We start from the raw sequence: 16,421 nt of genomic DNA on the forward strand, positions 1-16,421 counted from the left end.
TAATTTGCATATGCAGGCGCGGAGCGAAGACTGCAGGCTCTGGCCCAAGCGAAGACTGAAGACTGAAGACGCCTGAAGACTGAAGAGGCTTGTCTTCTCTGCTGCGGCTGGAGCGAAGGCCTGCGTCCCGGGTGTCGGAGGAAAACGGGTGCCGGCAGCCAGGGGAAGGAAGGCCTATTGCACGGACCTCTTCATGCAGCGGGCCTCTCGTGTATCTATATTAGAACAATAATGGCAAACTGACTGCCTCACAAGAAAGGTAATGCCCTGAGAGGGAAGATCCCAGATGTTTCCTTTTGACACGTTTTTATCACTTGTCACTAGCAGCCTGGTGTAGTGCTACCAATCCCCAGTGAACATCAGGTAACTAGTTTGCCTACACAGTGTACTTCATTTGAAAGTGTACTTATCGCCCTGGGGTCAAGCTCCGCCTCTGAATCCCGTGTACTGATATAGAAGTTAAAGTGTTTTTGTTTTGATTTTCTCCTGCAAAAAGCTTTATTGTCTCATTTGGTCCAATGTATGGGAGAGGGCTCCAGGGTGGTCAAAAGAATGACTAGTAGTTTCGGGGAGAGGCTCAGGTAAAAGCCAGAGACACCAGGGGGATGCAGAGGGGCCTCTGAAAGGCCTCTGGGCTCCAAAAGCTCCTAGTCGTGCTTGAGGGTGAGCCTTTCAAAGAGACACTCGCCTAGTCCGGCCTGGGGGGTGGCCAGCCTGCGGACGTGAGTCAGGTGTTGCCCATCTTTTTTTTTTTTTTAAATAAATATTTTATTGATTTTTCTACAGAGAGGAAGGAAGAGGAATAGAGAGTTAGAAACATCGATGAGAGAGTAACATCGATTCAGCTGCCTCCTGCACACTCCCTCCTGGGGATGTGCTCGCAATCCAGGTACATGCCCTGGACCAGAATCGAACCTGGGACCCTTCAGTCCACAGGTCAACGCTCTATCCACTGAGCCAAATCAGTTAGGGCTCGCCCATCTTCTTGATGAGTTTCACCTCCTCATCCAGGAAGCGGTTCTCCAGGAAGTCGCAGAGGTGAGGGTCGGTGGGTAGAACCCAGGGCCTGCAGCTCCACAAGGGCCTGGTTCAGGTTCTTCTCCAAGGCCAGGGCGGCTTCCATGGCGTCCTGAGTTTTGCCCACTCACCTTGGGAGGCTTCAGTACGTCCTGGAAGAGAATGTGGCCGTTACAACGTTAAGAGATGCTCAGCGCCCTCACGCTTGTTCTCCGCCAACTCGCAGAAAAAGTGGCCCACACCCTCCAGAGCCACATCGTCAAAGTCGAAATAGTAGCCCAGAGGTGGGTGTAGGAAGCCCGCAGATGCAGGTTGGCCAGGCGATTGACCGCAGCCTCCACCTCGGTGGAATAATTCTGACGAATTTGGGAGCTCATGGTTGTTCTGCAATAAGGAGTTAAAATACAAAAAATCCATTGTGTTGGCTGGTCCTGGAGGTGGTTCTGAAGGTAGTGACTGGCTGAGACGCAGGAGAGTGGATGGAGGCTGGAAGAAGGGGTGTCCCTGGGTCTGTTCCATCCAAACACTGTTGAAGCAAGAGGCAGATCCAGGACCGCGAGGGCACTGCCAGAAGTTAAAGTTTTTTATCTTCAATTGTATTACTTTATTCTTTATGGAGCAAGTGATAAAATACAGTTAGAGTATCTCATGTATTTTATCTTGAAACATTGAAACAATCTTTATTTTGAATACCAATTTGGATGAAGCCTTTCATATTATGTAAAGTTTATATATTTTAATTACTCCTGAAATATTGCTCTCTCCAGCTAATTTTAGACTCATCTTTAACTTTTTCCCTTGACTCAATACTCACTATACTTCAATCAGTAACTCTCATACTGGTAGTGATTCCTTTGGGGATTGAAGAAGACTGTCTCCCTGGAATGGAATATCAGATATCCAGGAGAGCCCTGGCAGGTGTTCTCATGGGTTAGTCCCCGGCCTGCACACAAGAGGGTCGGGGGTTTGATTCCTGGTCAAGGTCACGTACCTGGATTCCAGGTTTGATCCCCAGTAGGGGGTGTGCAGGAGGCATCCAATCAATGATTCTCTTTCATCATTGATGTTTCTATCTCTTTCTCCCTCTCCCTTCCTCCCTGAAATCAGTAAAAATAATATATATATATCTGAGGAACAAAAGACCTTTTCCTTAATAAGCCAGTTAGCTGACTTGAGATGTATTTCTGATGGTATGAATGTATCAATTACCAGTGTGATGAAAAGTCAACTTCCTTGAGAGGTCCAAGAATGCTACATTTTGAAAGAAAATATCTTCTCTATTATTTGAAAAAATGTAGCATCCATTATATTGGATTTGGACAAATTGAAATTATTTATACAAATATGCTGAATGTTTATAACCATTGGTTATAGTTCTGCCTTTTGAAGAAATATAGAACCAGTTTTGTTTATTTGTCTGTTTTTGAATATAAGTCCTCTAAATATTTGAACTTACTTATCTTTATGTGAAACATCCCTGGTTCGTTTTATTAAGCATTTGTTCAATATTTAATTTAACTTAATTTTTAAAAAGTATTTTTATTGATTTGAGAGAGGAAGGGAGAGGGAGAGAGAGAGAAGAAACAGCAATGATGAGAGCGAATCACTGATTGACTGACTGTCTCTTGCACGCTCCCTACTGAGGATCAAGCCCGCAACCCCGGCATGTGCCCTGACTGGGAATCGAACTGATTTCCTGGTTCATAGGTTGATGCTCGACCACTGAGCAACACCGACTGGGCTGCTGAGGAGTTCTTAATGTCCCCAAATATACTGGATTATATTCATGGTAAATCTACATGGTGTTCCCACATATTATAGGACTGATCTGGACCAAAGTTCTGGCTGAAAAAAATAAGAAAAACAATACCCCATTCAGTGCATTTCCATTTTCTTAGCATTCCAGGGACTAAAGTAAGTAATGTAGTTAATTGCTGGAGTTTGAAAGCAATTTCCAATAAGCGGAGGTTTTATTCCTAGGAGAAACCTTTATCTTTGGACCTGGTGGAATACCTACAGGAAGTGAATCCACTCACTCAGGCCATCATTTTCAAGTTTTCATCATTATCACTGGCAGTTAGTACATAATTAACCGAGGTCATATAAGAGGATTCGGTGGAGCAATTTAGGATTAAATTTAGGAATTATACATTAGGAGCTCATTGGGACTCCCATAAGTGTTTTTAAGTGTTGCAGTATGGGGACGCTTAATTAGGCAACCAGCCTAGTTCCTGCTGCTACCCAGCACCGGGTCTTTGAGGATTACTTAGGAAAAATACTCAGATCTCGGAAAACCCCAGAAGTCAAGCTCAAGCTGAGGAAAGAAATTTGCTGAGTCATGCAACCCAGCCCCCTTCCTGGTAAGGCCGGAAGTGCCATATGTGTTTTTCTAATTAGGCCCACAAGACTTCTTCTAGGTGTGATTACGTGTCATAAAACTGTTAACGTAAAAAAACAATGAAACCTGTAAAGAATTTTTGTGAGTTTATTTGAACCAAACTGTCGACATATGCCGGGAAGCAGAACCTCAATGAATTGAGATAATGCTCTGGAGAATGGAGGGTTACATCTATATTTATACATTGCAATCAAAGGAAAGGGAAGTAGGTTGGTTACATGAAATCCATTGGTGATAGACTAGAGAGGCGGGAGAAAGCAAAGCAGGGAAACCCCTGGGATTGGATAAAAAGTAAAATGATAGACACATACTTAGGTGGGTGCAGGAACACTTAACATAACAATGAAGGAATTTGTGGTATCTGTCCTGGAGCCCAGGCACATTAGATTGTGCCCCAAGGGGTCCAGAAAAAGGGAAGTTACAAGTTACCCAGACATTTCAAGGGTATGGTATCACAGATGCAAAAAGACAGAGAGGCTCAGTTAAGGTAAAGGGTGACCTTGTCAGTGAAGATACCGGCCTAGGATGTAGCTGCCCACCATCACTGCTTTTAGTTAAAGTTTAATTTCAGACCATCCTTTGTGATGACTTTAGGTCTCTGAGTTTGTAAGACCGCCATGCAGGCCTCCCCTGAGCTGGTCGGGTCAGCATGTGGTCCCTTTCATCCACATAACTATTGTGCCTGGGGGGATGTATGCATTCTCAGAGAAATTGCTCTACATCGGCTGATGTGATAGTCTGCCTTATACAGGTTTCCTGGGGCCCAGTTCTAGGTCATGTCGAAGGGCTGTGCCAGCCGGTCTTAACCTACTTACTCCTCCTCGCCCCCCACTGACTCAGTAAACAACAACAGTGGTGACACCCACAAAATATATCTGCCCTCGCAGTAACACCAGTCCACCTTGCATCTTGCACAGAGCACCTTTTAATCTGAAGGATCTCAAAAGCCCATTGCAAACATTAATTATACTTCATAAATCACCTCATTGATACGAGGCTGCAAGCTTCACTAGCCCCATTTTATTATTAGGCACCCCAAATTGAAGAGACCAAACCCCCTTCTCCAGCCCACACAGAACAGGAACAAATCTGGGTCATGAGCACAGCTCCAGTTCACCTACTTAAGAAGGTCCCTAGCAAGAACTAATTTCCTCTCCGTGTTCTCCCAACACTCAGAGAAGAGGTGTGTTTTTTTAAAGATGTGGGTGCTTTTGTCTTAAATGCCCAGCTTTCTTTTGTTGCTGATTTGGCTTCTGTACCTCCCATTCTAGCTAGATGGGATGTTTGGGCTTGAATTCACCTTTGGCATCCAAACAAAACAAAAAAATGGAAAGTATCTTACATCTACACTAGTGTTTATACAGATCATCAAAACATCAAGAGCAATTCAGGCCCAGCGCTGTCTCTCTCCGGGGCATACCCGTCCCCATTCTCTTCCCACCAAGTGCCTTCCCTTTACCTTACCTTAAGTTCCCATGACCCTTCTTTTGCCTCTGTAATTTGTTTCTTTTTTTTTTTTTTAATATATTTTATTGATTTTTTTACCGAGAGGAAGGGAGAGGGATAGAGAGTTAGAAACATCATGAGAGAGAAACATTGATCAGCTGACTCCTGCACACCCCCCATTGGGGATGTGCCTGCAACCAAGGTACATGCCCTTGACTGGAATCGAACCTGGGACCCCTCAGTCCATAGGCTGCTGCTCTCTCCACTGAGCCAAATCTGTTAGGGCTGTAATTTGTTTCTTGAGCCCATTTCTAATATGACTCACTACTTCTAGCTCAGTGACTTTCTAAATAAACTTTCTCTTATTAAAAAAAAAAAAAAAAAAGCAATTCAGGCCCTTTATTTCTTTTTCTTTTTTTAGGCCAGGACAATATGTCTATTGATTCTATTTTGGTTGTCCCTCGGATAAGAGGTTGCACTCTGGAGTCACCCTAGTCCGTGCTGCCCTCTGCAGGTGACAGATGCAGCCGCCCATTCTGAAACCTAGAGCAGGCCTGTGTGTGAGAATGAGCAGAGATAAAGCATATTCAAGGACCCAGTGGTCATTGTCACGACACACTGAGAAACTTGTTTATCTGCTTCTGTGCAGCAGTGTAGTGAAAAGAGCACTCACTTCTCATTTCAGCCGCTGGCTGACTGTGATCTCAGGACATTTTCCCTTTGTGCTTCAATTCCCCAACTGAATAGGAGCTAGTCCAGGCTTCAGCCAACTTTTTCTTTAAGAGGCCAGATAATACTCTTTTGGCCTTGTGGGCCGTATCGTCTCTATGGCAACCACTCTACTCTGCCGCTGTAACTCAAACGCAGCCACAGACAAAATGTAATAAGAGACTGTGGAGGCGTTCCAATAAAATTTTATTACAGACACTGAATTTTGAATTTCATATAGTAGTCATATGTCATGAAGCATTATTCTCCTATCAGATTTTTAAAACCATTAAAAAATGTAAAAAGCATTTTTAGCTCTCACACTATAGAAAAAAAAAAAACAGGCAGTGAGCCAGATATGGCCTAGGGCTGAAGTTGGCGAACTTCTAGGCTAGGTAATTTCAAGAGAACCCTTCCAATGTAACCCTCTACAATTTTATAAGTTGATTTAACTGTAGGTCCTTTTCATTAACTTTCCTTGGCAAACGACCCAGTCCAAGCTTATCTAGTGTGATATGAGGGACACTAGAAGATACCTTGCCCCACTTTGGCCAGGTAGTTAGAGCATTGTCCCAAATGCGAGGTTGCAGGTTCGATCCCCAGTCAGGGCACATACAAGAATCAACCAGTGAATGCATAAATAAGTGGAACAGCACATCTGATAGTCAGCTCCAAGGGAGTGCCTCAATGGGTTAAACCCACATACCTCATACCAGTCACCATACCTTGCAATGTAATTCAAATACGCACGCAATGCTTATTCCCACCACAGGACTTTGTCTTTGCTGTGTCCTCTGCCTGTAATGAATGCTTTGCCTCAAGATTTGCATATCACCCTGGCTGGTAAGAGTGTTGGCCCTCGCACAGAAGAGTTGAGGGTTGCATTCAGTCAAAGGCAAGGAAAAATTAGCCTAGGGTGAGGATTAACAACAACAACAAAATTAAACAAGCAAAGGATTTGCACATGGACGTCTTCTTGACATTGATCAAATCTCAAATAGTACTTCCTTAGGCTCTTTGTGACCATCAAGAACAGCCCCCCCCCCAAAAAAAAAGAACACCCCCAGTACCTATTTCTTTCACTTGCTTTATTTATTTATTTTTGCCCTTGTACTCATTTCTGCCTGCAACTGTTGGGGTCCAACCCCAGCAGGTCCAGGGGTTACCAAAGGTGTGGACGGAGTCGGCGAAGAAGGAATGACACGGAGACAGCATTCAGTTGATCAGCAGCCTAGCCAGGTTCTGTAGCCAGGATCTCCAGCCAAGTTCTGTCTTTTATTGTCTTATTACATCTGTATTCATACCAGTTTATTTTAATCCTATCAATTTCTATTCCAAAGGTTAGGGCGTTTCTTATCTCCATTCCAGGGAGTAAAGATTATGTAGCTTAAGCATGATTGTTCGTAGTTAAAGTGATTAACTACCCGCCTGGCACTTAGTTGAGGGGTTTTATTCCCTCCCTAACTTCAGGGGAAAATCCTTACCTGGGGAAACAACCTCTCTCAGATAGGTGACCTTGGTTAAAACACATAGCGCCAAGAAGGTGAGCAAACATATTAAGAACAGTATGCCATATACGCCAGGTCCCTTGAAACATGCTGTGCAGATGTTTCTTCCCTGCAGCGACTGTGTCAAGCAGCAAGGGTGGACGGGCTTCCCGCAAGCAACCTCTTGTCTCCTTGTTTTTGTCTATATCTCGAACTGAAACGTAGGCTCCATCCAGTGCCTAGAACAGCCGTGGGCAAACTACGGCCTGCGGGCCAGATCCGGCCCGTTTGAAATGAATAAAACTAAAAAAAAAAAAAGACCGTACCCTTTTATGTAATGATGTTTACTTTGAATTTATATTAGTTCACACAAACACTCCATCCATGCTTTTGTTCCGGCCCTCCGGTCCAGTTTAGGAACCCATTGTGGCCCTCGAGTCCAAAAGTTTGCCCACCCCTGGCCTAGAAGGTCTGGCAATAGGCACCCAGTTCAGTGAGTCTCCCCAGCCTTCATTCTCTCGGCTTCGCCACCGCCCTCCCCGAGCCAGACCAGTCTCAGTGCTACCCCAATGGGGGTGCCTGGGGTAGGGCGGGGCCTCTTCAGCGTGCCCAGTCACTACTTCTATCACCATGCAATATACATTTTCGGTGATCCGTTTGTTAGATGCTATATTAGTCAGAACCGTTAGGAAAACCAGAATATAATCTAAGTAGTTCAAGTAGAAGTGGCTGTTCTGTAGACAATCGGTTGCAAAAGGGTGGAAAAGGCTCGAGGAACAAAAGGAAGACCACTCTTGCCACGATGCTGACAGGCCACCCGGGAGCCAGGTTGCCAACCTCAGGGGATCACTGCCCTGAAACAAAGAACAGCCCACTTCGTTGCCCCTACAACCAGCCGGTTGCGTCTTGAAGGAAGTCACTGGACTCTAACCAAGATGGTATTTCAGAATGTCTTCAGGAAAAGAAGAAATCCGCCCCCAGAGATGCACTCAGGAAATGGCTGTTGCATTGAATTCCTAGTGTCTGCTGATGTCTGTTGCCACTTCCCACAATGTATTTTCTCTTCCCTTTCCCCCTTCCAGTCCTGCTCACCCGGCCAGCTCCACCTCCAAGAAAGCACCCCTCTCCAGCCCCCACTGGCCTCTGAGGTCCTATAGCATTTTCTCGATGTCACTCATCTTGGCCTTTTTTTCTCCACAGGTTCCTGTTGTTCACGTCTTATCTTCCTAACTAGATGGTACACTTCTCGAGGGCAGGGAGCCTTCCACACAGAACTTCACACTAGGAAGAATGTTAGTGTTCCTCTAGTCCAGGGGTCCTCAAACTTTTTAAACAGGGGGCCAGTTCACTGTCCCTCAGACCGTTGGAGGGCCGGACTATAGTTTAAAAAACAAACAAACTATGAACAAATTCCTATGCACACTGCCCATATCTTATTTTGAAGTAAAAAAAAAAAACGGGAACAAATACAATATTTGTATTTGCATGTGGCCCGCGGGCCGTAGTTTGAGGACCCCTGCTCTAGTCCAACCTCTCGTCTGACGCCTGAGTCCCACTTCCGGCATCTCTGACAACTTCTGATTTGGTCACTTGAAGGCCTCCAGTTGTGGGGCTCTCCCTCCCCAAAGAAACCTGGCTCAGCGCAAGGGGGTAAGAAGATGCTAAACACAAGGCTGCTGGGTTCACGCTCCTTCTCCCTGGAGACTGAGGCAGCCCTTGGCTGGGGGTGGGAGGCAGAAGAGGGAGAACACAGGCATGAACAGCTTTTTGGCTGAAAATGTTGCGGAATGCTTCCAACGAGCTCTGTCCAGGCTGTAGTTCCTGTGTTGTGACTCAGCCCAGTGCTATTTGGGGTAAGTGAGTTATAAAACTTACACTCAAATGTCTTTTTTCCTCCCTTTGCAAAGACCCTGGGGAGTAACCATGGGGGATGACCTGCATGTAGAGGGCTAGGCAGACATCCATGGAGCAAGCATTCGACAGGAGCTTTGCAGCTTACAAAGCCCTTTCCAAAAGCCAGCTCATTAGAACTTTTATATATATATATATATATATATATATATATATATATATATATATATATATATATAAAATTGATTTTTTACAGAGAGGAAGGGAAAGAGATAGTTAGAAACATCAATCAGCTGCCTCCTGCACATCTCCCACCGGGGATGTGCCCGCAACCCAGGCACATGCCCCTGACCGGAATCGAACCCGGGACCCCTCAGTCCGCAGGCCGACGCTCTATCCACTGAGCCAAACCGGTTTCGGCTCATTAGAACTTTTGACGGAAGCAGCATTGCCCTAACTTTGTAAAAGAGGACACTGACATACAGTGAGGTCTGAGGGCAGCAGACCCAGCGCTCAAACTCGGGTCTTTAGGGCTCAAAAAGTCTAGTGTTTTGTCCATTTTCACTAACGTGGACAACTATTTACCTAAAAGTAATAAAATAATAATAATTCACCACTAGAGTTCTCCTTGCTATATTAGTTTCAAGGACTGAAAGAATCAGGGTCAACCAGTAGGGATGGATGCAATTCCCTACCAGTGGTCGGCAAACTGCGGCTCGCGAGCCACACGCGGCTCTTCCACAAAATACCGGCTTGAGTGTGGCTCTTCCACAAAATACCGGCTCGAGTGTGGCTCTTCCACAAAATACCGGCTCTTCCACAAAATACTGACTTCTGCGCATGGGCCACGAAGTTTCAATTGCACTGTACATGTGCGCCCACATGTGGTATTTTGTGGAAGAGCCACAGTCAAGGGGCCCAAGAGCCGCATGTGGCTCGCGAGCCGCGGTTTGCCGACCACGGCCCTAGACGCCAGGAATCCCGGATAAATGGCAGGGGCCAACCCAATACTTCTCTAGTCTTCCCCTCCCCAGTCTCCCCCTGGTCCAGTAGAGAAATAAATAGATTCCTCAAATTACCCGTCCCAAATGCTGTGAAACGTGGACCTGTGTGCCAGGACCAGCGGGTGGGTCCAACAGGTGTTCCTCCTGGGTGGCATGATTTCAGGGGCCCCTCCACGATGATGCTGGCCTCCTCCCCCCTCCTCCCCCCTCCTCCCCCCTCCGTGGCTGCTAGCTCAACTGAGATGTCACTACTAGCCCTTCTCTCCTTTTGCTTTCCCTGCGAACCCTGTTACATTGGAAAGACGCCTTGGGAGTGATATCATTTTAACACCATCAGCCATCACAAATCTGAGTGAGTTTCAGAGGTTTTCCCGGGAGTAGGTCCGTTTGTTTGTCACAGAAAGCCGAACGGATTACACGAGCAATGAGCCATTATAGAAAGAGAAGGCTCCCTGGTAGAACAGGAGAGAGTCCCGGAGCAGATCCGCACCGATGGGAAGCGTGACTGCGACGCGTGGCACTGCCACCATGGCGAAGGGCGAGCCGGTGAGGAGACGGCACTGGGATAATCCCTACCCGCGGGGAAAGACGTGCGATGGGTCTCCTCTCACTGCACTGGGGAAAAAAGCAATCCAGATGCTAAGTATGAAAGCAAAACTCAGAAAAAATATGGGTAACTGTTATGAGCTCAGTGTAAAGAAGGGTATGTTAAGCACAGGCCGGTGGGTTCAGTGGTTAGAGTGTCTCTGGTTCGATTTCTGGTCAAGGGCATGTACCTGGGTTGCAGATTCGATCCCGGCCCCAGTTGGGGCACGTGCAGGAGGCAACCAATTGATGTGTCTCTCTCATCTAGATGTTTCTTTCAATGGCTGCAGGTCCCAGGCAGGAATGAAAGATATCCATCAGATGACCTTAATCTTGCACCCCATTTCCAGGCCACTCAGCCTGTGGTCTGTCATGCATGAATATTTTTATAATTCCTACAATCTCGTGACTAAGCTTAATTGCGTTGTGATTTGTATGTGTCTTAAAAAGTTTCATGTGTTTAATGAAGCATTTAAAATGTACTGATAGTCCTGGCCGATTTGGCTCAGTGGATAGAATGTTGGCCTGCCGACTGAAGGGTCCCAGGTTTGATTCCGGTCAGGGCATGTGCCCAGGCTGCAGGCTCGATACCCAGTAAGGGGTGTGCAGGAGGCAACTGACCAGTGATTCTCTCTCATCATTGATGTTTCTATCTCTCTCTCCCTCTCCCTTCCTCTCTGAAATAAAATAAATACAATGTACCATGATTTTTACAAACCTATTTTAGCATTGCTTCATTTGGTATTGTACTGGGAACCCCAGAATGGAAGCATTCCAGGGCCCTCTTAATCTCTATAGGACCCTCATTCGGAGGCACTTGTCTCTTTTAAATTGTGACTATCCATTGTCAACTTTTTGAAGGCAGGAGGCAGTCCTAATGTTCTGGCCACAGCTGCACTGATATTTGTCGGGGAGATCACTGTCAAAGGAGGTCACCACCATGCCTGCAGCCTGCGTGGGATAATGAGGCAGGTATGTCACCTACCAGAGAGAGCCGGGCTTGGGACTTGGGTCTTATTTCCCCACAATGCTCAGAGAACACCCCCAGCTCCCCACTCAGGCGTTTTGTTTCTCCTGTCCTGACTGTATGGCCCATGGGCCAGAGACCCCAGCATCCAGAGACAAACTCACATGCTGGGAAGTGACAGACTGAACTGAGGGACAAGCCTCTGGTGTTATTATTATTATTATTATTTTTTTTTTAAATATATTTTATTGATTTTTTACAGAGAGGAAGGGAGAGAGATAGAGAGTTAGAAACATCGATGGGAGAGAAACATCGATCAGCCGCCTCCTGCACATCTCCCACTGGGGATGTGCCCGCAACCCAGGTACATGCCCTTGACCGGAATCGAACCCGGGACCCCTCAGTCCGCAGGCCGACGCTCTATCCACTGAGCCAAACCGGTTTCGGCTGGTGTTATTATTATTAAGGAACCAGCATAGAGTTGGGCATTTATGAAAAACATTTTTTTAATTATTCTTATTCTGCAGTTCATTTTTTAAAAAAAATATATTTTTTATTTATTTCAGAGAGATAGGGAGAAGGAGAGAAAGATAGAAACATCAATGATGAGAGAGAATCATTGATCGGCTGCCTCCCGCATGCCCCGCACTGGGGATTGAGCCTGCAACCTAGGCATGTGCCCTTGACTGGAATCGAACCTGGGACCCCTCAGTCCGTAGGCTGACGCTCTTTCCACTGAGTCAAACTGGCTAGGGCTACAAAAAATATTTTAAAATTGATTTATTGATTTTAGAGAGGAAGGGAGAGAGAGAAACATTGATTTGTTGTTCTGCTTATTTATGCATTCTTTGGTTGATTCTTTTTTAAAAAATATGTATTTTTTTATTGATTTCAGAAAGCGAGAGGGAAAGAGAGATAGAAACATCAATGTTGAAAGAGAATCATTGATTGGCTGCCTCCTGCATACCCCACACTGGGGATCAAGCTTGCAACCCAGGCATGTGCCCTGACTGGGAATCAAATCATGACTTCCTGCTTCATAGGTCAATGCTCAACCACTGAGCCACACCAGCCAGACCATTGGTTGATCCTTGTATGTGCCCTGAATGGGGATCAAACCTGAAACCTTGGTATATCTCTAACCAACTGAGCTACCCGGCCAGGGCTAGAGTTGGGCATTTGGTCTCTAAAGCAGATCACCTATTTCCCACTTCCGGTCGCAGTTGTCAGATACTGTTTCCACTGCTCACGTGTCGTGGTAGGAGAACAAAAGACTAAGTAAGAGGCGCAGCCAGGTGCAGTGGCACCTGGACTGTGGGCCGGAGGGAGGCTGCCGCTGGCCGCTCCGTGTGGTAAGCCAACCAGCCTACACATTGCCCTCTTGTTGTCTTCGTTTCATTTAAACAAATACACGTTTGTCTTGGTCCCTTCAGGCTGCTATTACAAAATACCGTAGACTGGGTGGCTTATAAACAAATAAAGCTATTTTCTCATAGTTCTGGACACTGAGAAATCCAAGATCAAGTCTTTGGCAGATTCGCTGCCTGACCAGAGTCCTCTTCCTGGTTCACAGGCAGATGTCTCTTTGCCATGTCCTCACCTGGTGGAAGGGATGAGGGCGCTCTCTGGCATCTTTTTTTTTTTTTTTTAATTTTATTATTTATTTATTTATTTTTTATTGCTTAAAGTATTACAAAGGGTATTACATATGTGTCCTCCCCCCCCCCCCCGACCTTGACAATCCCCTGGCCTCCCCTACCCCCCAGTGTCTTATGTCCATTGGTTATGCTTATATGCTCTCTGGCATCTGTTTTAAAAGAGCAGAATCCCAATCGTGAGAGCTCTGCCCTCATGACTCATCACCTCCCAAAGGCCCACCTCCAAGTACCATCACCTTGGGGGTTAGGATTTCAACATGTGAATTGGGGACATAAACATTCAGTCCATTGCAATGTTCACTGTAAAAAAAATTAAAACATATTTTAAAGTGGGCAAATGGTCATCTCCAATTATTTCTGCCTCTATAAGTAGTGCTGAAATAAATATCCTTTTATACCCATCCTTGCATACATAAAAAGGAATCTGGATGATTAATTTTTTTGTCCTGGTTGGTGGGTAGCTCAATTGGGTAGAGTGTCATCCCGATACCCCAAGGTTTCAGGTTTAGTCCCTGGTCAGGGCATATACAAGAATCAACCAATGCCTGGCCGGAGTGGCTCAGTTGGTTGAGCGCCATCCTGTGCACCAAAAAGTTGCTGGTTTGATTCCAGGTCAGGACACATACCTGGGTTGCAGGTTCAGTCCCAGGTAGGGGACACACTTATGAAAGGCAACTGATCGCTGTTTCTCTCTCACATTCATGTTTTTGTTGTTGTTTTTTTCTCTCTCTCCCTTCCCCTCTAAAATCAATAAAAATATATATGTATATATTTTTTAATATATATTTTATTGATTTTTTACGGAGAAGAAGAGAGAGGGATAGAGAGTGAGAAACATCGATCAGCTGCCTCCTGCACACCTCCTACTGGGGATGTGCCCCGCAACCAAGGTACGTGCCCTTGACCGGAATCGAACCCGGGACCTTTCAGTCCACAGGCCGATGCTCTATCCACTGAGCCAAACCAGTTAGGGCAATAAAAATATATTTTAAAAAATCAACCAATGCCGAGGCCGATTTTGGCTCAGTGGATGGAGCGTCGGCCTGCGGACTGAGGGTTTCCGGGTTCGATTCCGGTCAAGGGCATGTGCCTGGGTTGCGGGCACATCCCCAGTGGGAGATGTGCAAGAGGCAGCTCATCGATGTTTCTAGCTCTCTATCTCTCTCCCTTCCTCTCTGTAAAAGCTCAATAAAATATATTTTAAAAAAAGTTAAAAAAAAAATCAACCAATGAATGCATAAGTAGAACCACAAATTGATGTTTCTCTCTAAACTCAATTTAAAACGTTTAAAGCATTTATTTTTATTATTTCTAAAGAAATGTATGCACATAGTAAAAAAGTCAGAATGAAACCATGAAAAATGGGAATCACTACACCTGATCAACAGTCCCAATGCCCGAGATAATTAATAGCTGGTCTTACAAACTCTTCTCTACCTGCATTCCAACCTTTTAAACAAAAACAGTATCAACCCATGTATGTGCCATTCTGCAACTTCCTTTTTCCCTCACGATCTCAGAATATTTGGGTTCATTCTTTCAAATGCAGTGCTCTCAGGAGATAAGGGCCCAGCAATGGTCTTGCCTTCAAAGGATTTACATGCAGGTGGAGGAGACAGACAGAGAGGAGAAACAAATCAACAACTAGTAATGAAAACCAAGAAAGAAATGGCAGGTGACCAAAGTTCACAGGAAGGCGGCGTGTATGGCGTTCTGTCATCTTTTAGTAATTCCAAGGCTTGCCATGGGGTTTCCAGCTTTTCTCTGTCATAAATGATGTTCTGAGGAACGTCTTAGTCATCTTCGTAAATTTGCATGTCTACAGGAGCAGATCTTAGAGCTTCGATATCTGACACCCTTTTTCCACCTGGGCTAGCAGCTGTTGCCATGGCCACGGCTGAAGGGTGGCTCCCCTGAGCAGCAGGGGCTCAAGCACGGGGTTTGGAGTCAGACTGGAGAGCACCCCACAACTCTGCCATTTGCCACAGAGGGACAGCCTTCTCACCTCACAGGACTATTGACGGGAGTAAGGGACCCTGTTTCTCCTCAAATGCTTCGCTCATCTACTCATCAAACAACTCCGAGAGATCCATCCACATACATGCAAGAGGGTCAGATTTCCCTCAGAAACAATGGCAAGAACTGGGGGCCCCTGGGTAGGAAAGCTAGAACCCTGCTATTTAAATTTCCGGTCTCGGCACCAGCAGCATTGACGCCGGCCGCGGGGCAGCTGTTAGAATCACAGAATCTCAGGGCCCACTTCAGACCTATTGGTTCAACATTTGCATATTAACAAGGTGCCCGGGATTCTGTGTGCACATATTAGGCAGAGAGAGAGAGAGAAAGATAAATGGCCCACAGAGTTAAATAAATAGCGATTCATCTCTATTAGGGATCGGAGAGGGTGTGACCTAAAGCATTCTGGGTTTAATTTGGCCTTGTTGCCTAGAGACTACCAACATTATGGTATTTATTCTTCAGGGAGAGAAGACAAGATCATGTCCTTAACCGGCCTCTCCAACCAGGTGTGGAACCCACCTGCCTCCAGAGCCTGAGCTGTCAGGGCTGGGAGGGGCCGAGTGGTCTTCATTCCAGCTCAGCCCTCAGAGGCTGCCCTGCCCACCCCGGCCCGTCTCCACTCACAGGTGGGGCTCTGAGAAGGGTGGTAATTTGCTTAAAGTCACATACCAACCGGGTGCTGGCCTCCTCCAGCCCCGGCTCCCAGCTGGTCCTTATCTCTTCCCGATCTCAAAATCTGGGCCATTATTTTTTTCTATGGATTCTGCTGATCTTTTAAGAAAAATTATTTATTAGAAAATGGGCATATAGTAAAATAAGTATGTGCTAATTATAAAAAAATTCATTCCAATTCATAACAATGTAAATATTGACTCAACAATTCCACTCTTATGACATACCCAAGAGAAATAATATGTCCACACAAAACCCTGAACATGAGCGTGTACAGCAGCATTCCTCACCACAGCCCCCAAATGAAAACCACCCAGGGCCCCTCAGCTGACAAACGGATAAGCAAAATGCGGTAGGTTCAGACAATGGGATAGAATTCAATGATGAAGAGGAATGGAGAGCTGACACAAGCCACAGCCTGGAGGAACCTTGAAAAGGCATTAGGCGAAAGAAGCCAGCCACAGAAGACCAGGTATTGTATGATTCCATTTCTAAAAATGTCCAGAATAGGCAAATCCATAGAAACAGGAAGTACATTGGCGGTTGCCAGGGGCTGGGGGGAGGGGAACTGGGGAGTGACGCTCATGGGTATAGAGTTTCTGTTTGAGT

At 45.8% G+C, this 16,421-nt stretch overlaps 1 pseudogene across 1 annotated transcript; it reads right to left on the bottom strand.

Moving 5' to 3' along the window:
- Positions 1-565: 565 nt before the first annotated feature.
- On the bottom strand, positions 566-1,394 carry LOC308516368 (ferritin light chain-like; annotated as a pseudogene). The gene is made up of 2 exons: positions 954-1,394; positions 566-714 (listed from the first exon to the last, which is right to left on the bottom strand). The product of its transcript is annotated as a ferritin light chain-like (transcript).
- Positions 1,395-16,421: the final 15,027 nt, after the last annotated feature.

The sequence above is a fragment of the Myotis nattereri genome (genome assembly GCF_964212035.1).
Source record: "Myotis nattereri genome assembly, chromosome: 3".
Classification (NCBI taxonomy): Eukaryota; Metazoa; Chordata; class Mammalia; order Chiroptera; family Vespertilionidae; genus Myotis; species Myotis nattereri.